Consider the following 26999-nt stretch of genomic DNA (forward strand, 5'->3'; position numbering starts at 1 on the left):
AATGGGCCCAAATATCGAGATAAATTACCGTTTATGCTACAGTAGAAGGCTGATACGAATGCCACCATGTCTATAGAACGTTGGCATCACTGCTGTACTCTTCTAAGCAAAAACAGCTGGCAAGTTCTGAAACTTCACTTAAAATTTTACATAGAGCATACATGGTCCCCGCCAGACTGCACTCAATCTATCCAGATGTTCCAGAAGAGTGTTTTAGGGGCTGTTTGGAAAGAGGCTCGAATCTACATATTTGGTGGTTGGTCCTGCCCAATAGTAAATAGATTCTGGAATACGATCCGCCATCTTTTACATTCAGTTATAGCTGCCCCAACTAAGTTAACCTTATCTGTATTGCTATTAGGGGACAAACTCCTAAATATTGCCTCTTTTAAACTTCTACAACACATCCTTATGGCAGCCCGTATCCATATAGCACAACAGTGGAGACAATCAACCCTCTGTTTCGAAGCAGTCATTCGGCGGATCAATAAAGTAATGCTCTGTGACAGGCATGCTCAACCTGCGGCCCTCCAGCTGTTGCAAAACTACAACTCCCATCATGCCCTGCTGTAGGCTGATAGCTGTAGGCTGTCCGGGCATGCTGGGAGTTGTAGTTTTGCAACAGCTGGAGGGCCGCAGGTTGGGCATCCCTGCTCTATGAGAAACTTACAGCCATTCGTATGGATAGAGTAATACACTTTGAAAAAATAGGGTCTCCCTGGATATCGTATTATGCCGTCCCAGATTTACATTATTATGCTCAGTTGTGATCAGTGTTGAAATCATACACAGTCATTGGAATATACCTGCTTTGACTATATTGCAGTCTGTATATTTGACTAGATATTTGATCTTTGATATTGATCTTGTAGTTTATTTCCTGTTCCCATCATTTATATATGCAGGGGAAACTCAAAAAATTTGAATATTGTGCAAAGTTCATTTATTTCAGTAATGCAACTTAAAACGTTAAACTAACACATGAGACAGACTCATTACATGCAAAGCGAGATATTTCAAGCCTTTATTTGTTATAATTTGGATGATTATGGCTTACAGCTTATGAAAACCCCAAAGTCACAATTTTGAGGTCCCCTTTGCTCAGGGGGTATGGATTAATTAGCTGACTACAGTGTGACACTTTGAGCCTAGAATATTGAACCTTTTCACAAAATTCAAATTTTAAGCTGCATTAATGCAATTCCTTTTAAGTTGCATTTCTGAAATCAATGAACTTTTGCACAATATTCTAATTTTTCAAGTTTCACCTGTGAATCTCCCCTGCGTGGGGTACACTGGCAGTATGTTGCCGTCACTCCTTGCTTTAAAACCAAATAAATACCTTTTGAAACTAAAGAAGACCTGTCCCCTCTCCTGACATGTCTGTTTTAGTAACTACTCACATGCCCCATGTAATAACAATTCTGGAGGATCTATTCTTATGCCTCTGTTATACCATTCCTTTGCTATTTATACTAGATGTTATGATTGAATTACTAATTTGCAATAAAGTTCCAACTGGGTGTTACCAGTTGGTGGGGGTGCCCCTGCCCAGTCTGACACTATCCAATCATTGCTGTCAGTGGCAGACTGTGTAGGGACACACCCCAACTGGTAACATCCATCTGAACCTTCATTGCAAACTGATAGAAAGTCATTCATAACCTCTAGAAGGATTAATAAAGGACTGGCACAACATAAAGACGTATGCTCTAGAATCGTCATTACATGGGGAATGCAAGTAGTTACTAAAACAAACATGTCAGGGGAGGTGAAAGGTCCTCTTTAAAGCTGGACAACCCCCTTAATCACATTTAGTTTTGTGAAGGGACAGTAAGATTAATGGGCAGATGAACGTAAACTAAACATGAACTCAACTCTTTCTCTATCAGCAAAATGCCTGCTGAACTCCATAAACAGTGCATTGTCTGAGTTCGCAGGGGCTAGACAATGTACTGTAGACCCTGCATCCATGGACATCATTTAGCCACATTGTACTTTGGCCTGTTTATACGCATTGTCCATGATGTGATAAACAGTTTATGAGTTCACTAATTATATCTTAGTTCATTAAGTACAGTTTCTATAAACACTGAATGTACTTTATAATCACGGCTAAGCACATTATAATGCGGTATACAACCGCATATTCACCGCCACAAAGCTCAAGAATTGCAAATGTAATATTAAAGCGGAAGAATGCCTGAAATAATTGATATCGATTATTATAGAAATGACAAAAACTGGAACACGCTTCAGATTACGACATAAACATGCTTCTCTACAAAGACGGTAATGAAGTGTTAGTGGGTTTTTGTATAGTCTTTGTCTGGTTTGTTGTTATGTAGGGCTAAATAAATCATAATGCATTTTTACAGTAAACCATAAAAGAACGTGAAAGGGGTCTGTTAAAAATAAAAAAAGTTTTACGTTGGATAACCACTTTAACTGCATTTTGTCATTTTACGAACAAGGGGACGCATACACTTTCTTGATGTTCAGGGCAGGGCTTCTAGAATGCACTCTCACCTTCATTCCTGAAGCTGGGCAAAATAGCTATCCTCACCTCTCCTTCTCCATTGCCTCCAAACTTGTGCATTTCTCAAAGCAGTGATATATCTGTATAGCGCCACCTGCTGTTTGTTTTTTTCTTATTTCTCTGTCCTGGCTCACTGAGAAGGCCGCACATGCTCAGTTTCATCCTTCAGCTGACTCCTGAGCTGTTATAGGGAGAGCTGAGACACGCCCCCCGATCTGAAACAGAAAAGACACTCCCCCTGAGCTGTCAGCTTGATATAAATCTAGCAGAGCAATGAATGTGGAGATCTCCAGATCCATGTGAGGTACAGGGCTGGTTCTAGCTTTGTTAGAAAGACATTGTCTTGTACTATATATTGTCTGGTTTTCATTTTTTAGATTAGTCATGAGATGACCCCTTTAACCCAGGGGTGTTGCTAGGTTAAAACATTAAGGGCCTGGGCCCCTGATGTTTGGGCCTGGGCCCCTGATGTTTTGGCCTAGACCCCAAATGTCCTGCCTGTCAGCTAGATACAACTGTATTGTCATCCTCAGGATGGCAATACAATTGAATCTAATGCACTGGAAGAGCTGAGGGACCTGTGATGACATCACAGGTCATGTGACCAGTAAAACAGGCAGTGGTTAAGACGGACCTGCAATGATGTCACCATCATTTGACCAGTGTAGGAGAGGATGGCAGTGAAGAGAAGTCCTGGGGGAAGAAGCTGTGGTCATGTCTGCTACATGAGGAGAGGTAAGTGAAGAGAGATGCAGAGCAATGCTGGGAGTTGTGGTTATTTAACTGCGACTGTATGTTAGGGCTGAAGGGAGGGATGTTATTTACATGGAATTGTCTGTTGGAGTTGGCTGGGGAAGGAGTGATGTTATTTACATAGGACTGTATGTTGGAGGAGGCTGGGGGAGGCAGTGATGTTATTTACATGGGACTGTATGCTGATGAGTGCTGTGGGAGGGAGTGATGTTATTTACATGGGTTTGAATTTTACAGGGGTCTGTGGGAGGGAGTGATGTTATTTACATGGGACTGAATGTTGGAGGGGGCTGGGGCAGGGTGATGTTATTTACATGGGACTGTATGTTGAAGGTGGCTGTGAGAGGGGATTATGTTATTTACATGGGACTGTATGTTGGAGGCGCCTGTCAAAGGGAGTGATGTTATTTACATGGGACTGTATGTCGGAGGGGGCTGGGGGAGGCAGTGATGTTATTTACATGGGACTGTATGCTGATGGCGGCTGTGAGAGGGAGTGATGTTATTTACATGGGATTGAATGTTACAGGGGTCTGAGGGAGGGAGTGATGTTATTTATATGGGACTGAATGTTTAGGGGGTGATGTTTACATGGGATTGCATGTTGGAGGCGGCTGGGGAGGGGGTGATATTATTTACTTGAGACTGTATGTTGAAGGCGGCTGGGGAGGAGAAGATGTTATTTACATGGAACTGTATTTTGGAGGGGGCTGGAGAGATGGTGTGATGTTATTTACATGGGACTCTATGGCGGAGGGAGGAACATAGTGTTATTTACATGGGACTATATATTGAAGGGGCTGAAGGGAGGGGAGTGATGTTACTTACATGGGACTGTATGTTATAGAAGACTAAGGAAGAGATATTATTTACATAGGCCTGTATTTTGGAGGGGGCAGGAGAGATGGTGTGATGTTATTTACATGGGACTGCATGGTGGAGGGAGGAATATAACTACGGGGGCACAGCAGGGGGCAGTATAAATACTGGGGGCACTGTAGGGGTATTATAAATCCAGTGGACATTATAGGCGGTCTTATTACTACAGGTGGCTCTATGGGAGGGACTTATAGATCCACCTTATTTCTACTAAGAGCACTATGGGGGCCTTATTACTATAGCAGGGTCTGTAGATAGCTTTATTACCACTGGGGTAACAATAGGGGGGCTTTGTTTCTACTGGTGGCTCTGTGAGGGTATTATTAATACTTCTACTAATGGGGGCACTTTTAGGGAGCATTGTCAGTGTTGGTAGCACTGTAGGGGCCAGTACTACGAATGATGGCATTCTAAAAGGGAATTACTATTGGTGGGACTATAAAGGAGCACTATTTCTATGGGGGCACTAATATTTCTTCCGGATAGTATTTGGGGGTATTGGAGAGCAGTGATGGCCAGTTCGCATTGTTCGAACACATGCGGGCTGCCATCTTTTCTCACAAGTCCGGCGAGGTATGGGCTGCTGTATAGCAAGTACAGCAAAATGCAGTATGTGAGGGGAGGAGAGGTAACATAGTAGCATAGTACATAAGGCCGAAAAAAGACATTTGTCCATCCAGTTTGGCCTGTCATCCTGCAAGTTGATCCAGAGGAAGGCAAAAAAAAAACTGTGAGGTAGAAGCAAATTTTCCCCACTTTAGGGGAATAAAAAATTCCTTCCCGACTCCAATCAGGCAATCAGAATAACTCCCTGGATCAACGACCCCTCTCTAGTAGCTATAGCCTGTAATATTATTACGCTCCAGAAATACATCCAGGCCTTAGAGGTGACTTAGAGAACTGGGCCATATTCATTGAGGCTTGGGCCCCGGATCTTTTGAGACCCTAGAAACGTCCCTGCCTTAACCCCTTGACAATACAGGACCTGCATTGATAATCAGTGCAGTTCCAAGATTAGGAGAGCTCAAGGACCTGTCATCACAGGTCCTTACCCACCTAAGAGTACAGTAACAGCACTTAATAAAAGTAGCATTTATGTTATGTTTTGGGTTTATGTAAGTATTCTGTTTTTGGGGGCTGTGGGAGATTTTTCTACACGTTATATGTGGTTTCTTGTGTGTGTTGGGTATAGAGTAAGGCCTGTTTTGGTGAACAATATTAGTTTTTAAAACAACCTGAGGAAGAGAGAGGTTATAAATGTAACTTTTCCTGACATCTTCCATGGTGGTTGTCAGGTCTTTAACAGCAGGAGCCGTAGCCACTGGGTGCCTGCTGTTTTTATGGCGACAATGCTGATCATAGACTTTTAACCCCTCAGATGTCTTGGTCATTTGTGACCACAGAACTTTAGTAGTTATTTTCTGGGAGCGCTGCTCTCCCAGTGGCGGAACAACCTCCCATACAGCTATTTGAACAGATAAATGAAAAATGTATGACTCCAAGAAGGCAGGGAGTAGAAAAACAAAAATGAAAAATTGGAAAATCACTGTGTCAGGATCGGGTTAACTGGGAGCAATACTGCTATCAGGGAGGGTTGGTCAAGGGGCTATGGTGCTGGGAGGTCTGTTGTTCTGGAGGGTGGCATTTATTTGGTGCTGTTGCAGAGATATTTCGTGCTAAACTGTGGTATTGGATGCTGATGAGGAGGTATTTTGAGCTTTTTCATAGTATTTGACAATGTATGTCCAAGACCATGTGATTAGGCATTTCTGTCTTTCACTTTTATTTTATTTTTTTGAATTGACGTCTTACATAGGAGCATGACCAAGTAAAGCTAAATTTCTTGCAGCATTCATTGTGCACCACTATTTTTACACAATATCATATGTGGGCTTTGTAATCCGAGTCCAGCCCTGCACAGATTGCAGTGAAAACAAGGGGAACAACCTTCAACTGTATAATGTGAATGTAAAAACTGAAACCATGTGTGTGTGGAACAACACTGAGGTTTGCTGTCATTGATTGTATTATCACAGCTTGATAATACATGGGATGATGCAATACCTTCTGGTCAGCTGACCTTAGGACTGCATTGGTTGATCTAGGCAGGTCCTTGAGCTTATGTTAGATGCTCCTTGCTGAGATGATAAGTCCAGGTCCCATGCAGGCCATATGCTCAGTGTAAGTGAGTGTGTGTTAGACAGGAAATGCAAGAGTGAGCTGGTGGCTGCTGCAAGACACATAGCTAGAGTTTATTCCTGAGAGTAACTAGCAGAGGTGGTTGCTACTGGAGAATTGCTATGGCAATAAAAGCCGAATACCGTAGAGGATTTAGAGCTGGGACTAACAGGTAAAGAGAAAGCCACTTAGGCCACGCACCCTGAAACCAGCCAGGGTTTGTAAAAGAGACAGGTCAGTGACAGAGACTATCCTGCACCCTGCAAGAAATATTATGTGAGACACAGTGTGCACAGTTGTTGTGAAGTAATACAGGTCCTTCTAAAAAAAATTAGCATATTGTGATAAAGTTCATTATTTTCTGTAATGTACTGATAAACATTAGACTTTCATATATTTTAGATTCATTACACACAACTGAAGTAGTTCAAGCCTTTTATTGTTTTAATATTGATGATTTTGGCATACAGCTCATGAAAAGCCAAAATTCCTATCTAAAAAAATTAGCATATTTCATCCGACCAATAAGAGAAAAGTGTTTTTAATACTTTAATACAAAAAAAGTCAACCTTCAAATAATTATGTTCAGTTATGCACTCAATACTTGGTCGGGAATCCTTTTGCAGAAATGACTGCTTCAATGCGGCGTGGCATGGAGGCAATCAGCCTGTGGCACTGCTGAGGTGTTATGGAGGCCCAGGATGCTTCGATAGCGGCCTTAAACTCATCCAGAGTGTTGGGTCTTGCGTCTCTCAACTTTCTCTTCCCAATATCCCACAGATTCTCTATGGGGTTCAGGTCAGGAGAGTTGGCAGGCCAATTGAGCACAGTGATACCATGGTCAGTAAACCATTTACCAGTGGTTTTGGCACTGTGAGCAGGTGCCAGGTCGTGCTGAAAAATGAAATCTTCATCTCCATAAAGCTTTTCAGCAGATGGAAGCATGAAGTGCTCCAAAATCTCCTGATAGCTAGCTGCATTGACCCTGCCCATGATAAAACACAGTGGACCAACACCAGCAGCTGACATGGCACCCCAGACCATCACTGACTGTGGGTACTTGACACTGGACTTCAGGCATTTTGGCATTTCCCTCTCCCCAGTCTTCCTCCAGACTCTGGCACTTTGATTTCCGAATGACATGCAAAATTTGCTTTCATCCGAAAAAAGTACTTTGGAGTACTCCAGTGCTGCTTCTCTGTAGCCCAGGTCAGGCGCTTCTGCCGCTGTTTCTGGTTCAAAAGTGGCTTGACCTGGGGAATGCGGCACCTGTAGCCCATTTCCTGCACACGCCTGTACACGGTGGCTCTGGATGTTTCTACTCCAGACTCAGTCCACTGCTTCCGCAGGTCCCCCAAGGTCTGGAATCGGTCCTTCTCCACAATCTTCCTCAGGGTCCGGTCACCTCTTCTCGTTGTGCAGCGTTTTCTGCCACACTTTTCCCTTCCCACAGACTTCCCACTGAGGTGCCTTGATACAGCACTCTGGGAACAGCCTATTCGTTCAGAAATTTCTTTCTGTGTCTTACCCTCTTGCTTGAGGGTGTCAATGATGGCCTTCTGGACAGCAGTCAGGTCGGCAGTCTTACCCATGATTGCGGTTTTGAGTAATGAACCAGGCTGGGAGTTTTTAAAAGCCTCAGGAATCTTTTGCAGGTGTTTAGAGTTAATTAGTTGATTCAGATGATTAGGTTAATAGCTTGTTTAGAGAACCTTTTCATGATATGCTAATTTTTTTAGATAGGAATTTGGGGTTTTCATGAGCTGTATGCCAAAATCATCAATATTAAAACAATACAAGGCTTGAACTACTTCAGTTGTGTGTAATGAATCTAAAATATATGAAAGTCTAATGTTTATCAGTACATTACAGGAAATAATGAACTTTATCACAATATGCAATTTTTTTTAGAAGGACCTGTATACTACAACCTGGGAATGCAGATTGTGCAATACTACTTGACATGGAAAGGTATCCATGGTGATAATGCAGATAAGACCATCTGCTGTACATTTCTGCCACTCTGAGGAGACCAGAGTTTGTATCCTGAGTGAGGGAAACGAAAGCCAGAGGGAAAACGTATACTGTTGTCTCTAACTTTGCCTGTGCCCTCATTGAGGGACCATAACCACTTAGCCTGTTGTGTGTCAAAGTCTGTTGTAACCATAAACTTGTTTCCCCGTGTGAGTCAAGTAAACACCACTTTAAGTTACAATTCCACCTAACTCCTTCTGCCATCCTAGAGTGGGGAGCCACGAATGCCACTCACCGCATAAATATTCTCCAATTTTCTGGATCTGGCAACCAAGAGGATATAGGTCACCACCGCCCCTTTACATGCCACCCTACATCATATCTGAGGTAGGGTCTGTCTGTTCTTGCAGCAAGAACTTGCTTTGATCATCTGGCACCCTCTACAGGAAAGAACTAATGGTCACATAGCTTGAGTCCATTTCTGTGAGACATGCACTACAGTATCCCCATTCCAATGAGGGAAAGATTCTTCAATCTCTTGACAGAAATATTATCTTTAATGAAATGTTTAAGAAAGTCTTAAGCCAGAGATATAACACAATGTTCTAGCCTAAATATCAAGAAGCAGGACAGATAACTCTAATGAACTCCATGTCGTGTTTTGGATGTTGGGTCTGTAAGTAAAAATCCGTGTACCTATGACTATTCTGTAAATGCCTACACCACAATAAATCACCTTGGCCATTTGCGCTGGAATGTGTAAATCTGTTTACAGTTGCTATAATTTGTCTAGGTCTCAGTGTCCATCTGAGTAAGTGCCAGTGAACACTCAGGGAGGAACTTCTGGGCACATATTTGTCTTACAGCATTGGAGCCATTGACATTTCCTTCTCAGCCTAGAGAGCTACAGGCTAATTGAACTATTCAGTACAGGGTGACTTGGTCTGGAAAAGTGCTTGTCTAAGGCAGGGTCTTAGCTTGTTAGACCAGTGTCAGGAATGCACATATGCATTTTACATGAGGATTCAAAAATAATGAGGACATTTTGTGTTAGCAACAAATTATGTTGCTTTTGTTTCACAGAAACCATTATCTTTGTTTAGACATATAGGAAAGAGAAATGAAGTAGACTTTTGACATCGATGCTTTTTAAAATGATCATGTAAACTTTGTAAAAAAAACTTTGTAAACAGCATCAAAACCACACTTGTCAGTAAGAGACATTTTGGGCATAGATATACAATTATTGCAGGATTCTGAACAATTAATGTGCTGCAACTAGTACAAAAAAGGAGATTCCAGGGTTCAGCTTAACTCCAGGACTTAGTAGAATATGTGAATCATCAATTCCAGAGGAGCATGTATGACCTAAAAGACTCCTCACGCCGATTAAGGTGCTCTCCATAAGGAGAAAAAGTACCCCCCAAATCCTGAATCAGGACCTTTCCCCCCACTTCTCTGACTGCAAAAGGAAACCAGGAAAACTAAACCCTGCCACTTAGCTCATCTTAACCCCCTCTGCCATCTTCCAGTCATAAATGGAAGAGATCAGATGAAAAATAAAGTTTTTGTTTGGTATCTAGATATTGACCTATCCTCAGAATAGATCACCAATATCAAATCAATTGTGGTGGTGGTAGTGGTGGGGTGGGGAGAGGGTTGGCTACTTTTATGCAAAACTAAAGGACAGAATTTATTCGGACCGAACCGAAGTTGCTCTAATTGCCCTGAAACTTGGTATATAACACCTACTAGTCTCCTAGGACTCAGGAATCATAATTTTTTATGAAAACGTGTTAACTCTTTTCATTGGATCGTCCAACACTCCGCGCAGACACACAGCTTTGCCATAGAGATTAACCGCAGGGGAATGTCCACGTGGACCGAAATGTTCAGCATAACTACAACTTGTGGCTTACTATTATTGCTTTTTAACAAAATGTTGGATAATTTTCTGTATGTTTAAAGAACTGTATAATAAAAGATGAATTAGGGTCCATTCACACGTCCGTAGTGAATTGCGGATCCGCAATATACCCGGCTGGCACCCCCCATAGAACTGCCTATTCTTGTCCGCAATTGCGGACAAGAATAGGACATGTTCTATTTTTTGTGGAGCCACGGCCTGTAAGTTCGGGGCCGCGGCACGGAAATGCGGATGTCCCCATAGAGAATGAATGGGTTCGCACCCGTCCTGCAAAATTGCGGAACGGATGCAGACCCATTTTCGGACGTGTGAATGTACCCTTAAGTGCATTATACTCACCTGGAGTTCCATGAATTATTTTTGACTAGATATTAGCTGACTAAGTCCTTCACAGGCACCCATATTTCATAAGATTGCAGATCTCATCTCCTGTTGTTTTTACTAACAAACCCTGTGTGATGACAATCATATTTTAGTCTCCTGTGCTGTACTATCCTGTAGAGACACACTTGATTAGAGCAGGTAAGTATTATGCACATACTACATGATCTCTGGTTGGAATTCTGAGCCTCATATCCTTAGCTAGGTCTACAAGGTCAGTAAAAGGGTGGGTGGAGGAAATAGACACAAGCACACATGATAGGCTGAGTTCACATATCAGTTATTTGATCAGTTATTGCTATAATTTTTTGTGAGCCAAAACCAGTAGAGAAGCCTACTCAGACATAAGGTATAATGGAAAGATCTGCACCTGTTCTGTGTTTTTGACCTGTGCCTGGTTTTGGCTCACAATAACTGATGGAAATAACTGATCAAATAACTGAAGTGTGAACAAGGCCATAGACCACTGAAAGAAAGAAAGATGGTGAAGGTAGAGAACATTCTTCCCAGGGAATACCCACTGAGCTGTGAACTTGCAGCTTCATATGCAAACATGAGAAATACAGAAGATCATAGAAAGCAAGTGATGAAAGAAGCAGTACCAGAAATCAGCCATATTTTTAAAGGGATTGTGTGATCACAAAATGACCTGCCGTTTAAATCACTTTTTTATGTTTAACATATTTTTAAATCATTTTTGATGATGTTATTTTTAAGTTTCCATGTCACTTTTATATGTAAACTAAAACCAAAAATCCTGCAGTTTTCAAACTGGCCTCTATGTCTAATAATTTTCACCACTTCTTGGTTTGTATAGATTACTTTCCTGCAGTTAACTCATTCTAATCCTGCCTGTAATTATATCACCTCTATGTATAGATAAGTCAGGATCCACCATTCACAATAGGTGATTGCCAAATCTTATCTATTCTTTCCTTGTACAATGACCTCTGCACAGGTCACAGAGCAGGCCTAGAAAACTCTAGGTCCCTTCCTGACCATTGTGTCTATAGCCCATGTGGCTGCCGTAAAGCAATTTTTCTAATGCTTTGTAAATGCCGTTAAGAACAGCTCAAGCAAGATGGCTGCCCCCATAATAATGTTCCGAAAAGAGAATAAAAAAATCTACAATCTGAAAATAAAAACAGATTTGGAAAAAAGCATGTGTGTTACTATCTGGTTTTAATTGGCAGATCCAATTTTTGGTGTCACATTTCCTTTAAGAAAGGTAAACATGGACTTTAAGAGGTCATTAAATATCAATAATATAAAACACAGGTGTATATATATACAGTAAAGACCAAAAGTTTGGACACACCTTCTCATTCAAAGAGTTTTCTTTATTTTCATGACTATAAAAATTGTAGATTCACACTGAAGGCAGCAAAACTATGAATTAACACATGTGGAATTATATACATAACAAAAAAGTGTGAAACAACTGAAAATATGTCATTCTAGGTTCTTCAAAGTAGCCACCTTTTGCTTTGATTACTGCTTTGCACACTCTTGGCATTCTCTTGATGAGCTTCAAGAGGTAGTCACCTGAAATGGTTTTCACTTCACAGGTGTGCCCTGTCAGGTTTAATAAGTGGGATTTCTTGCCTTATAAATAGGGTTGGGACCATCAGTTGCGTTGTGGAGAAGTCAGGTGGATACACAGCTGATAGTCCTACTGAATAGACTGTTAGAATTTGTATTATGGCAAGAAAAAAGCAGCTAAGTAAAGAAAAACGAGTGGCCATCATTACTTTAAGAAATGAAGGTCAGTCAGTCCGAAAAATTGGGAAAACTTTGAAAGTGTCCGCAAGTGCAGTCACAAAAACCATCAAGCGCTACAAAGAAACTGGCTCACATGCGGACCGCCCCAGGAAAGGAAGACCAAGAGTCACCTCTGCTGCGGAGGATAAGTTCATCCGAGTCACCAGCCTTAGAAATTGCAGGTTAACAGCAGCTCAGATTAGAGACCAGGTCAATGCCACACAGAGTTCTAGCAGCAGACACATCTCTAGAACAACTGTTAAGAGGAGACTGTGTGAATCAGGCCTTCATGGTAGAATATCTGCTAGGAAACCACTGCTAAGGACAGGCAACAAGCAGAAGAGACTTGTTTGGGCTAAAGAACACAAGGAATGGACATTAGACCAGTGGAAATCTGTGCTTTGGTCTGATGAGTCCAAATTTGAGATCTTTGGTTCCAACCACCGTGTCTTTGTGCGACGCAGAAAAGGTGAACGGACGGACCCTACATGCCTGGTTCCCACCATGAAGCATGGAGGAGGAGGTGTGATGGTGTGGGGGTGCTTTGCTAGTGACACTGTTGGGGATTTATTCAAAATTTAAGGCATACTGAACCAGCATGGCTACCACAGCATCTTGCAGCGGCATGCTATTCCATCCGGTTTGCGTTTAGTTGGACCATCATTTATTTTTCAACAGGACAAGGACCCCAAACACACTTCCAGGCTGTGTAAGGGCTATTTGACCATGAAGGAGAGTGATGGGGTGCTGCGCCAGATGACCTGACCTCCACAGTCACCGGACCTGAACCCAATCGAGATGGTTTGGGGTGAGCTGGACCGCAGAGTGAAGGCAAAAGGGCCAACAAGTGCTAAGCATCTCTGGGAACTCCTTCAAGACTGTTGGAAGACCATTTCAGGTGACTACCTCTTGAAGCTCATCAAGAGAATGCCAAAAGTGTGCAAAGCAGTAATCAAAGCAAAAGGTGGCTACTTTGAAGAACCTAGAATGACATATTTTCAGTTGTTTCACACTTTTTTGTTATGTATATAATTCCACACGTGTTAATTCATATTTTTTTTTTTAAAGATTCCTTTTATTAGTATCACCAATAAGAAAGAAAAGTACAGACTTTCGGGTATAGATCAGATACAATCGGTGGTACATAATTTTCCTTTTTTATAACAATGAACAGTTATGGAGCAAAGGAAGACTCAGATCCAAATACCGCTCCCTTCTCAGCTCCTCTGGACTTCACTTTTTTCCCCCTGTGACGTCAGGTGCTAAAAGCTCTCTTACCACTCTCTAACAGCTACTTAGTACCCCCACTAGGCAACCTAGCAGTAGAGACAGTGTAACCCAGATAAAACATATAAAGCATGAATGAAAATAATAAATGAGAGATAGCTCTCAAACATTCACCCCCAGAGTCTCATACCGGTGTCAGTCGGAACTTTCTTAATTGTCCGCCAGAGTGTTAGGATTGTCCTTCAGCGGTTTCTATCGTGTTTCCTCTCTTGTCCTGCATCTGGAGGGGGTCCGTCTAGCGCCTTCCCAGAGACGGGGCGCTGACCGCGCGTGGCTGGGTCCAGCTTTCCTAATTCATAGTTTTGATGCCTTCAGTGTGAATCTACAATTTTCATAGTCATGAAAATAAAGAAAACTCTTTGAATGAGTAGGTGTGTCCAAACTTTTGGTCTGTACTGTGTGTATATATATATATATATATATATATATATATAGATAGATAGAGAGAGAGAGAGAGAGAGAGAGAGAGAGAGAAGCAGCACTCAAAAAGCTAAAAAGCATCCAAAGTGTTGGGTGCCAGCGTACATCACCTTGACCCCAGGCTCCAAGACACCCAAATAAATTCCACGGCACTCCAAATAGGTAACAGTGAAACAAAAATGACATTTTTTCACCCATGGTAAAGGAGATTGGAATTATATAAATAAATACATTATTTTAATTTTAAAAATGTCTATTTCCTTTTTATATTTTTATAGTTTTTTTTTTATTACCATATTTTTCCATTCTATAAGACTCCTCTGACCATAAGACGCACTTAGGAAAAGGAAAACAAAAATGATATTTTTTAGACCTCAGATCAGACTGCCAATCATCAGACCTCAGATCAGACAAAAAATAAATAAATCAACTTACCTCTCCTGCTCTGGATGGCACTGTTACTTGGGAGATACAGTGAGATTCTCCTACTGTGCTGCACTATGACCTGATGTCACACAGAGTCAGGTCATAGTACGTGCTTACACTGTACACTGTCAGGACACAGCACAGCACTTGGAGTGCTACACCCACCACTCCCTGATCCTTCTATACCTGGAAACACTCATTAGCTTTATAAAACGCACTCCCCCACACCTCACTTTGGGGGAAAAAGCGAGTCTTAGAGTGAAAAATTTGGTAAATAAGTAACACTTACTTGGGGACCTCCTTTTTATATTTTAAGCTGCAGATCTGCACATTTCCAGGATCCTCTTCTGCTTCTCAGACTAAACTCGCACTGCACATGTTGTTCTCAATCACTTCCTGCTTGTCCAGCCCGGCTCCTTGGACTAGATAGCACTTCTTAGGTCAGTATCACTTGAACTGCCAGTTGCACAGTAGGCACAGGGTAGTGTGAGAAGGCTATTTTTGATGGCAGAAGAAGAGCCCAGGAACTGGCAGATCTTCAGCTGAAAAAAATGAAAAGGAGGTCACCAGGAAGCTTAAAGAAGTAAACCACACTCCACAAGCAGGTAGACCCAGATAAGTAGCGACTAGACTGTTATGACATTTCATTTTTATAACATTTTATCACTATTATATGCAGTTCATTTAAAAGGTTTGTCTGGGTTAGAAAAACAGTTTGTATACTAATCTTTAACACAAGTGGAATTTGGCTACAAAGAGCATCTCTTCCTCTGGAGGACCCAGGACATACTGTACATGCCTACTGATTTCAATTGGAATTGCATAATGCTTCTCCTCCCCATGAGTTGGTGCTGCAGAGGAATCGAACAAAATAGGAATTGTTGAAAGTGGACAGCTCCTTTTAAATGTTCACATTTCCTTTGGTATGTAAAAAAAATGTTGAACACTGAAAATAGCAGCTTTTGAATCTCTTCTATATATTCACCTATCAACATTTAGAAGATGTCAGTTGAGTATACTGCCAAATATATACATTCAAAACTAATCTGTATTAAAAATAAAATAAAAAAAATGGAGCACGAAGTAAAAGTATTAAAACCTGAAATTGCCACTTTGAAAACACAACATGACAATTTGGAAAATAAAAGTTGTGGACCTGGAAATAGGGCGAGAAGATCTAATGTTAGAATTATTGGGCTCCCTGAGAGAGTAGAGGAAAAAAATTGGCTATCATTTTTGAGAACTTTGGGAAGGAACATTTTTAATCTATGTTTCTAATCGAAAGGGCCAATTGGATTCCTGGGGGTAAAACGACTCCCGGAAGGCAGCCAAGGGCACTACTGGTGAAGATGCTTGTCTCTCATGATAGAGACATGATTTTAAAGCGAGCACGGGAGTGCCCTCCTCTATTATACAATGGCAATAAACTTTCATTTTTCCTGGATTTCTCAAAAGATGTCCAGGACAAGAGGCGTACTTTCCTTGCTGTAAAGAAATGCCTTCAGGCCAAGGATATTCAATACTCCTTTTTGTATCCAGCCAAATTGCGTATAATATTTAATAGTGCAGTTTTATTTTATTTATTTGATATAGTATTTATTTTTTTGATACCCCGGTTCAGGCCATGGAATGTCTGGACATGAATAATGTTTAAATTGCATATTTTTTCTCTCTCTTTTTTTTCCCTTTTTTCCTTTTTTTGGAGGGGGGGTAGAGGGGAGGGGGAGGGATGGTCTCAGTAGAGAGGTCTGTTTCTGTTTAGCGGACCATGGGGTTTTGGGTGGGATGCGATGCGTCTCTCAGGTCGGTTGAGTGAGAGGGATGGGGTTTACAGGGGATTGACTTTGACCATTTGATTATATGTCCATCACAATTTTAACTTGGAATGTAAGGGGACTTGGGGATAAACTAAAAAGACAGGTGGCGTTTGATTTGGTCCAGAGGCATTTACCTACGATTGTCTGTTTATTAGAAACCCATTTTATTGAAGAAGTGGTGACTAGGATTACTAGAGGATAGGAAGCACAGGCATTTCATTCTACCTTCTCCAGTCACTCTAGAGGAGTGATGGTGTTTATACATAAAGGGATTGATTTACTTTGCGCATCTTTCCTTATTGATAAACAGGGGAGGTTTGTTTTTCTGCATGGAAAACTTTGTGGTAGATTATGTACTTTAGCCTTTATATTCCTCCCCCTTTTTCTTTTGATGTACTTAATCGTTTACTAATGTTCATGGAGAAGTTGCCAGACAGTTTAACCTTAGCAAATGGGGACTTTTACTTGTCTTACTAATCCTGAGATTGATCGGATCACAATGGATGGAAACCGTTATCCCTCTGTATCCAATCAGGGTTCCCCCTGGCCCAATTCTGTCAGGAATCGGGCCTTGTAGATGTATGGAGTGTACTAGGATAGGGAAGAAGAGCTTATTCCTGTGTGACTAGATCTGGAAACTGTATGTCACGGATCGATCATGCATTGGTAAATGAGAAATTTTTGAGTTGCATTAAACGGATGAGGTATGAGGTGAAATCGCTATCAAATCACATCCCGGTATCCCTTTAAGTTACTCTGAATGAGGAGAGTGAAAGGTTAACACCCCCTTTTAGACTAAATCCGCGTTGGTTGTCTGTAATAGATAACCATGATCAGATCAAACAGGAGATGTATTACTGGAAGGTCAACTATAAATCAGCTGAAATCCACTTTGTCTGGGATGCCTACAAGGCCATGGTAAGAGGGTTATTTCTTATTACTATCACCCATCTTAGAAGGGAATATGGCAGGAAGGAGAGGGCTTTGAAGGCAGCTGCATTAAGTGGAAGGAAGCGGTTTTCAAGAAAAAGGACTGAAAAAAATAGGAGAGATATGCAAAAAAGCTAGTCAGGAATATTCCGATTTCCTTTTGGACAAGGCTGAGCAAAGATTTTTCTTTCGGAGGCAAAAACAATTTTGTGAATCGGGGGGCGGACCAGAAAATTCTTGGCTAAACTGATATCAAGATTAAAAAACAAAACAAATAGTATTCAGTTGCCTGAGGCATCATTACTGTAAATCAGGGAAATATAAAGGGGGCTTTTGTAGAACATTTTTCAGAAATATATAGAACTAGTAATGATAGTACGGATGATGAGATGGAGTCCTATTTGAACTCAATTAAATTTCAGGTTCTTACTGAAATACAAAGGAACTCCCTTGTTGTAGAATTTTCCCTCCAGGAGATAAAGGCTACATTAAAGGCCAGTTCTGGAAATTCTTCCCCTGGTTCAGATGGCCTCCCCTATGAGATTTATCGCAAATATAGCGACGTGATACTCCCAAATTTGCTGAGTGTAATTGATAATTCCTTGGAGGACGGTATATTACCTGAATCAATGTGTGAAGCGGTAATTGTACTAATATGAAAAAAGGGAAAGGATCCTTTAGATATAAAGTCCTACAGACCGATTTCCCCTACAGTAATATCAGATAACAAATTCCTATTTGTGAATACTAAATCTAAAATGGCCTCCTTCCGGGTTGCCTCCTCAATGACTTGCTGTAGAGATAATTCCAGTAGGGAATTTAGAATATCTGTACTCCTGGCAGAACTAGCTATTTTGGTTTTCCAGGAAGATTAAAGTCTCCCATAAGGATAACTTTCCCCTTCAATGTCATTTTAGCTATTTCCTCAACTAGTAGATCATCTAATTCTTTGACTTGGCTAGCTGGTCTATATATCACACCTACACGAGTTACCTTATGATTATCAAGCTGCAAGGTAACCCAAACTGACTCTAAATTGGTCTCGCTAACTTGTATTAAATTAGATTTTATGCTATCTTTCACATACAGGGCCACCCCTCCCCCTTCTTGCCTTCTCTATCTTTCCTATATACAGAGAACCCTGGTATTGTTATATCCCAGGCATTACTCCCATTGAACCACGTCTCAGTAACAGCCACTAAATCTATATTCTCAGATGCCATTATAGCCTCAAGTTCATTGATCTCATTCTCTAAACTGCAAGCATTTGTAAACAAGACTCTGAGCTTGTCATTTCCTAACCTATGTGCTACTGGCATCTTCTGGCATTGTTCCGGGGTCAGTCGGACTGCTGGATTATCACTCCTTTGCCCCCCCTTTCCTAGTTTAAATTCTCCTTAGCAAATACTTGGAACTGTTCACTGAGGACATTCGTTCCCTTGAGAGAAAGATGCAAACCATCTTTCTTGTACAGTTCTTTTTCCATTCCAACGAGAGCTAACATGAGACACAAAGCCAAACCCTTGGTTCAGACACCATTCACCAAGCCATACATTGAATTCCTTAACCTTATCAGGATCACCGCACGCAGGATTGCGTCCTGGCAGCGGCCCTGTTGCTCCTCCATTTCCTGTGAATGCGCGCACACAGGAGCGCGCGTTCACAGGATTGCAAGGTAAACCAGTTGATCTACAGCCTGCCAGCGGCAATCATTCACTGGCAGGCTGTAGATACGATTTTTTTAACCCTTGAAAGGTATATCAGACGCTGTTTTGTTAACAGAGTCTGATATACCTGCTACCTGGTCCTCTGGTGGGCCCTTTTTCTTGGATCGACCACCAGATGACGCAGGCAGCTCTGTAATAAGTAGCACCAAGCACCACACTACACTACAATACACCCCCCCTGTCACTTATTAACCCCTTATTAACCCCTGATCACCCCCCTGTCATTGATCACCCCCCTGTAAGGCTCCATTCAAACATCCGTATGTGTTTTGAGGATCCACGGATCCAAGGATCCACAAAACACGGACACTGCGGATCTGCAAAACACGGACACTGGCAATGTGCTTTCCGCATTTTGCACATCCGCACATTACCAGAACTATATAGAAAATACATTTTCTTGTTTTTGTTTTTTCTTACAAAGTCTCATATTCCACTAACTTGTGACAAAAAATAAAATCTCACATGAACTCACCATACCCCTCACGGAATCCAAATGCGTAAAATATTTTAGACATTTATATTCCAGACTTCTCACGCTTTAGGGCCCCTAAAATGCCAGGGCAGTATAAATACCCCATAAGTGACCCCATTTTGGAAAGAAGACACCCCAAGGTATTCCGTGAGGGGCATGGCGAGTTCCTAGAATTTTTTTGGGGGCACAAGTTAGCGGAAAATATTTTTAGGCACATGTGGGGTATTTATACTGCCCTGGAATTTTAGTGGCCCTAAAGCGTGAGAAGAAGTCTGGAATCCAAATGCCTAAAAAATGCCCTCCTAAAAGGAACTCATTGGAATTTGGGCCCCTTTGCGCACCTAGGCTGCAAAAAAGTGTCACACATGTGGTATCGCCGTACTCAGGAGAAGTAGGGCAATTCGTTTTGGTGCGTATTTTTACATATACCCATACTGTGTGTGAGAAATATCTCTGTAAATGACAACTTTTTAAAAAAAAGTTGTCAATTTACAGAGATATTTCTCTCACCCAGCATGGGTATATGTAAAAATACACCCCAAAACACATTGCCCTATTTCTCCTGAGTACGGAGATACCACATGTGTGACACTCTTTTGCAGCCTAGGTGCATAAAGGGGCTGAAAGTCCAACGAGTACCTTTAGGCTTTACAGGGTTGCTCACAATTTAGCCCTGCCCAAAATGCCAGAACAGTAAACACACCCCACAAATGACCCCATTTCGGAAAGTAGACATCCCAAGGTATTTGCTGAGGGGCATATTGAGTCCATGAAAGATTGAACTTTTTGTCCCAAGTTAGCGGAAAGGGAGACTTTGTGAGAAAAAACAAAAAAAAAATCAATTTCCGCTAACTTGTGCCCCCCCCCCCAAAAAAAAACTTCTATAAACTCGACATGCCTCTCAAGGAATACCTTGGGGTGTCTTCTTTCCAAAATGGGGTCACATGTGGGGTATTTATACTGCCCTGGCATTTTAGGGGCCCTAAAGCGTGAGAATCCAAATGCCTAAAAATGCCCTCTTAAAAGCTACTCATTGGAATTTGGGCCCCTTTGCACACCTAGGCTGCAAAAAAGTGTCACACATGTGGTATCGCCGTACTCAGGAGAAGTAGGGCAATGTGTTTTGGGATTCATTTTTACATATATCCATGCTGGGTGAGATAAATATCTCTGTAAAATGACAACTTTGTATTAAAAAAAAATGGGAAAAGTTGTCTTTTACAGAGATATTTATCTCACCCAGCATGGGTATATGTAAAAATACACCCCAAAACACGTTGCCCTACTTCTTCTGAGTACGGAGATACCACATGTGGGACACTTTTTTGCAGCCTAGGTGCGCAAAGGGGCCCAAATTCTAAAGAGCAACTTTAGGATTTCACAGGGCATTTTTTACGCATTTGGATTCCAAACTACTTCTCACGCTTTAGGTCCCCTAAAATGCCCGGGCAGTATAAATACCCCACAAGTGACCCCATTTTGGAAAGAAGACACCCCAAGGTATTCCACGAGGGGTATAGTGAGTTCATGTAAAATTTTATTTTTTGTCACAAATTAGTGGAATATGAGACTTTGTAAGAAAAAAATTAAAAATTAAATAATTTTCCGCTAACTTGTGACAAAAAATTAAAACTTCCATAAACTCACTATGCCCATCAGCAAATACCTTAGGGTGTCTACTTTCCGAAATGGGGTCGTTTGTGGGGTGTTTCTACTGTCTGGGCATTGTAGAACCTCAGGAAACATGATAGGTGCTCAGAAAGTCAAAGTGCGTAAATTAACATTTTTGCACCATAGTTTGTAAACGCTATAACTTTTACCCAAACCAATAAATATACACTTATTGCATTTTTTTTTTTATCAAAGACATGTAGAACAATAAATTTAGAGAAAAATGTATATAGAAATTTAGTTTTAATTGAAAAATTTTACAACAAAAAGTGAAAGATGTCTTTTTTTTTGCAAAAATTTCGGTCAATTTCAAGTAAAAATGTCAGCAGCAATGAAATACCACCAAATTAAAGCTCTATTAGTGAGAAGAAAAGGAGGCAAAATTCATTTGGGTGGTAAGTTGTATGACCGAGCAATAAACCGTGAAAGTAGTGTAGTGCAGAATTGTAAAAAGTGGTCTGGTCATTAAGGGGGTTTAAGCTAGGGGGCTGAAGTGGTTAATGCGCATCTTCCTGTCATGCTAAAGGTTATGCACAGGCAAAACTGCAGAGAAACAGTTGATGCAACCTCCCGTATATCATTTCCAAGTGTGTGAAAAGCTTCCTTCACCTTTGAAACCTCATTGCAAGCCAGATCATTTTTTCCAAGATGGACAATAACATCCACCTCCCTTTCCTGCTTTGCTTGCCTAACAATATTAAGGATATGTTGTCTATCCCTACTAGCGGTAGCACCAGGGAGACATCTCACAAAACCATTTTCCTCAAACTTCACACCTCTTATAATGGAATCGCACACCAACTGTCACTGGTTAGCGTCACGGGTATAAAGATAGAGCGGAGGTGCACCCCCTGAGCTGCCACCCGATCCCCTGTCCCTGCCTACTTGCACCACCTGCCCTAGGTGACGGGGCGCAACTGGGCGACAGTTGCTGACCCGAGTTAGTGCAAGCAGAGAGATAGAGACAGCAGGGAAGCGGACAGCCAATGAGAGGTAGCATTCGAGCGGACAGAGAGGTGGAACAAGCAAGGTACCACCAAAAACGGAAAGGCGAGGCGGGTCAACTAGCCGGGGTCAGTCCAGGAGGTCACGTCAGTACGAGGGAAGAGGCAAATCCAAAATCCAAAAGCAAGCCAAGGTCAAAATCTGAGAGGTAGCGTCAAGGTTCAGGGAGCAGGCAGAAAAAGGTGTCAGGAAGCAGATCAAGGGTCAAATCCAAAGGTAAGCTAAATAACAATAATAATACACAGCCTAATGGACAAAAATCACAGGCAACTTGTAGCCAGCAGGTTGCCTGTATTTATAGTGGGAGTGAGGGTCATGTGATGTGCCCAGCGTCACATGACCGACAGACAGACAATTCGAGCACAGAGTGATCAGCTCGGCGCTCAAGGCAGACCTAGGAGCAGGGAGCCTCCCAGCTAGCATAGGGAACGAGGCCAAACACAGATCCTCGCTCCCGAAGCTAAGCAGCAGGTCTGCGGCTGATGGGAGACCGAGTGCGCCTTCGGCGCTCCGTTACAGTACCCCCCCCCTTTTACGAGGGGCCACCGGACCCAAACCCTTGGGTACAAATCTCCCAGGCTGCTCATCATAAAAACTTCTTGATGAGCCTCAGGGCGTGGATCTCAGTAGCTGGGACCCAAGACCTCTTCTCGGGTCCATAGCCCTTCCAGTGGACCAGGTATTGAAAGGAGTTCCTAACCTTTCTAACATCAATAATTCTAGAGATGATGAATTCCTCCTGACCTTCAACCTCCACAGGTGGAGGAGGTTTTTTAACCGGGACCACTGGTGACACATATCTCTTAAACAACGACTTATGAAACACATTAGGTATACGAAAGGAGTCGGGTAGCTTAAGTCTAAAGGACACTGGGTTAACAACCTCAATAATATTGTATGGTCCAATGAAACGCGGAGAGAATTTCCTAGAACACTGTTTCAAAGCAAGATTCTTAGCCGACAAACACACCTTATCGCTGAGTACAAAACGTACCCCCTTGGTACGTCTGTGCACAGTCTAGAGGTAAAAAAATCTGCTTGCAGGTTGAGTGAGGATACAGAGGGACTAGAACAAAAGCGAGGATGCAAACCACTGTTACAAATAAAAGAAGACACCCCCGTGGAAGAATTAACTCAATTGTTAATAGCGAATTCTGTCAATGGGAGGTATCTCGCCCATAAGAGTTGATTATGTGATACATAGCACCTTAGAAAAAGCTCCACTGCCTGATTTAACCGTTCTGTCTGCCCATTGGTCTGTGGATGGAAAGCAGACGAAAAAGGATAAAAAAATGTTGCATTTTCGACAAAAAGCCCTCCAGAAACAAACTGAACACCTCTATCAGAGACGATATTCTCAGGGACACCATACAGACGTACCACATGTTCAATGAACAGGGATGCAAAGGTCTTTGCATCAGGAGCTTACTTGAACAAAATGCACCATCTTGCTAAAACCACTACCCACACCACTGATTTCCCCTCAGAAGGGGGCAGATCAGAAATAGAATCCATGGAAATGTGAGACCATGGCTTGCAGGGAATGGGTAGTGGTTGTAGTTCATCAGCGGGATGTGTTCTCGGGGTCTTAGACCTGGCACAAACATTGCAAGCCAAAACATAAGACAGTACATCCTTAGACAAAGTGGGCCACCAGAAAAAGACCTCAGCAGCAATTCCTTAGTGGAAGCAATACCTGGATGACCAGAGAGCACAGAGTCATGACATTCACCCAATAATTGAAAACGAAAGCACTCAGGAACAAAAAAACTCCGGGACAAGGCATCTGCCTTAATATTTTTACTTCCTGGTCTGAAAGTAACAGAATAATTAAAACGAGTAAAAAACAGGGCCCATCTGGCTTGTCTAGGATTAAGGCGTTTGGCTGCCTCAAGAAACACTAAGTTCTTTTGGTCGGTGAGGGCAGTGATACGGTCTCTAGACCCTTCTAAAAAATGCCTCTATTCCTCAAATGCCCATTTTATGGCCAGTAATTTGCGGTTTCCAATATCGTAATTTATCTCTGAAGGAGAGAACTTAGGAGAGGAGAAGGCGCATGGCCTTAAATTATCAAGGTTAGAAGACCCCTGTGAAAGGATGGCCCCCACACCATCCTCTGAGGCATCAACCTCCACCACAATAGGTTCCTCGGTATCCGGCTGAACCAAGACTGGAGCCATCTGAAAACAATTATAAGGGTATCAAAGGCCCGACAGGCCTCCAACGACCAGATAACCAGATCAGAACCTTTTTTAGTTAAGTCAGTAAAGGGCTTGGCAATAACAGAAGAATTCTTTATGAATTTACAGTAAAAATTGGCAAATCCTAAAAAGCGTTGGAGTGCCTTTAAGGAGGATGGTCTTACCCAGTCTTGGGTAGCCTGAACCTTACTGGAATCCATTTTGAATGAATGAGGAGTAAGAACATAGCCGAGGTAAGGAATCTCTTGAACTCCAAACACACATTTCTCTAATTTAACAGACAGATGATTCTCCCTGAGGATTTTAAGAACCAATCTGATGTGAGACACATGAGAATCCCAGTCAGGTGAAAAGACAAGAATATCATCGAGATAAACAATCATAACTTTGCCGATGAGTTCTCTAAAAATGCAATTAATGAAATTCTCAAACACATCTGGGGAATTGCAAAGACCGAATGGCATAACAAGATACTCAAAGTGTCCCTCTGGAGTATTAAAAGCAGTTTTCCACTCATCTCCCTCCTTAATATGAACTAGGTTATACGCTCCTCTCAAATCAAATTTAGAAAACCATGAAGCAGCCAAAATCTGGTTAAACAAATCAGGAATCAACAGGATAGAATACTGATTCCTAATAGTGATTTTATTCAAATTTCTATAGTCAGTGCCGGGCCTGAGACCACCATCCTTCTTTTTAATTAAAAAGAATCCTGCTCCCAGGGGAGAGGTCGAGGGCCTAATATGTCCCTTCTTGAGACTCTTCTGTATATAGTCTTTCATGGCCCTGCACTCAGGACCGGAAGGATTATAAATCTGTCCTTTAGGAAATTTGGACTCGGGTACCAAGTCGATAACACAGTCATAAGACCTATGGAGAGGGAGAGTATCTGTCTCAGTGGTGGAAAAAACATCTGAATAATCAGAAATAAAATGAGGAATAATATCTCATGAAACCCCAGCTTGAACTACGGTTAAGCAAGAACTCCAGTTAGGCCACCATCTCTCTAACTCTCCCGAACTCCAGTTAATGACCGGATTGTGTTGCTGAAGCCAGGGCATACCAAGGACTACCTGAACAGGAAGATTCTCTAAAACAAAGACCCCCACAGACAGGGTAATAGGCAGACCCCCACAGACAGGGTAACCTCCGGAGTTTTACTGTGCCCTCTAGCAGGGGGGTAGAATCGATCAACTAGGATCGGGGTGGACAATTCTAGTATAGGAATTCCCATTTGTTCAACAAATTTGCAATCAATAAAACTAAAAGCTGACCCTGAATCCACAAAGGCATTTCCTGACCCCTTTAAGACTCCAAAGGCAATAGAAACCGGCAACAATAATTTACTTCTTACCATCTCCGGCAGTACCTTGTCCTTGGATCCTTCAGACTTGGATGACTTTCCAGAAGGCTGGAGCTTTAGGACACTGACGGATCCAGTGGTCGGGATCCCCACAATAAAAACAAGAGCCCCGACGACGGCGTAGCTCTCTTTGCGTCATCCCGAGTTGCATGGGCTCGTCTGAGTGGGCCTTCATCTTGGGTTCAATGGGGGAAACCTCAGGTTGAAGAAGGGTATGAGGAGAAAACAAATGCTCTCGCTGTCTCTCTCTGATCCGTCTATCTAGTCTGATGGCTAACGTCACGGTCTTCTCTAAAGAGTCAGGACAGGGATAACAAACCAACATGTCTTTTAACTTCTCAGTCAAGCCTGCCCTAAATTGACATTTGAGCGCTCATTCCAACCCGAGGGAACCACTTGCAGAACTGCGTACAATAATTCTCCACGGGACGATTCCCCTGAATGGGGGCCTTAAGTTTGGATTCTGCCACAGAGGCTCGGTCTGGTTCCTCATAAAGAGCCCCTAACGCCTGAAAAAAGAGGTCCATAGAGATAAGACAAGGGGAATCCGAAGGCAATGAAAAGGCCCATTCCTGGGGGTCCACTTGAAGCAGGGAGATGGTAATACCAACCCTCTGTGGATCAGGACCAGAGGAGTGAGGACGTAGTTGAAAATAAAGTTTACAGCTTTCCTTGAAAGCTAAAAAACTTCGGCGGTCACCCAAAAATTTGAGCAAGACCCTGCACATGTTCGGTGAGGCTCTGTAGAGGGTCAATGCTAAATTAAGGCCTGTGATTCTCTCACTGGGTAGCATCACGGGTATAAATATAGAGCAGAGGTGCACCTCCTGAGCTGCCACCTGGTCCCCTGTCCCTGCCTACTTGCACCAACCGCCCTAGGTGACGGGGCGCAACTGGGCGACAGTCCCTGACCTGAGTAAGTGCAAGCAGAGAGAGATAGAGACAGCAGGGAAGCCAACAGCCAATGAGAGGTAGCACTCGAGCGGACAGAGAGGTGGAACAAGCAAGGTACCACCAAAAACGGAAGGGCGAGGCGGGTCAACTAGCCGGGGTCAGTCCAGGAGGTCACGTCAGTACGAGGGAAGAGGCAAAGACAAAATCCAAAAGCAAGCCGAGGCCAAAATCCGAGAGGTAGCGTCAAGGTTCAGGGAGCAGGCAGAAGAGGTATCAGGAAGCAGATCAAGGGTCAAATCCAAAAGTAAGCTAAATAACAATAATAATACACAGATTAAGGGACCAAAATCACAGGCAACCTGTAGCCAGCAGGTTGCCTGTATTTATAGTG

Source organism: Bufo gargarizans, chromosome 1 (assembly GCF_014858855.1).
Source record: "Bufo gargarizans isolate SCDJY-AF-19 chromosome 1, ASM1485885v1, whole genome shotgun sequence".
NCBI lineage: Eukaryota > Metazoa > Chordata > Amphibia > Anura > Bufonidae > Bufo > Bufo gargarizans.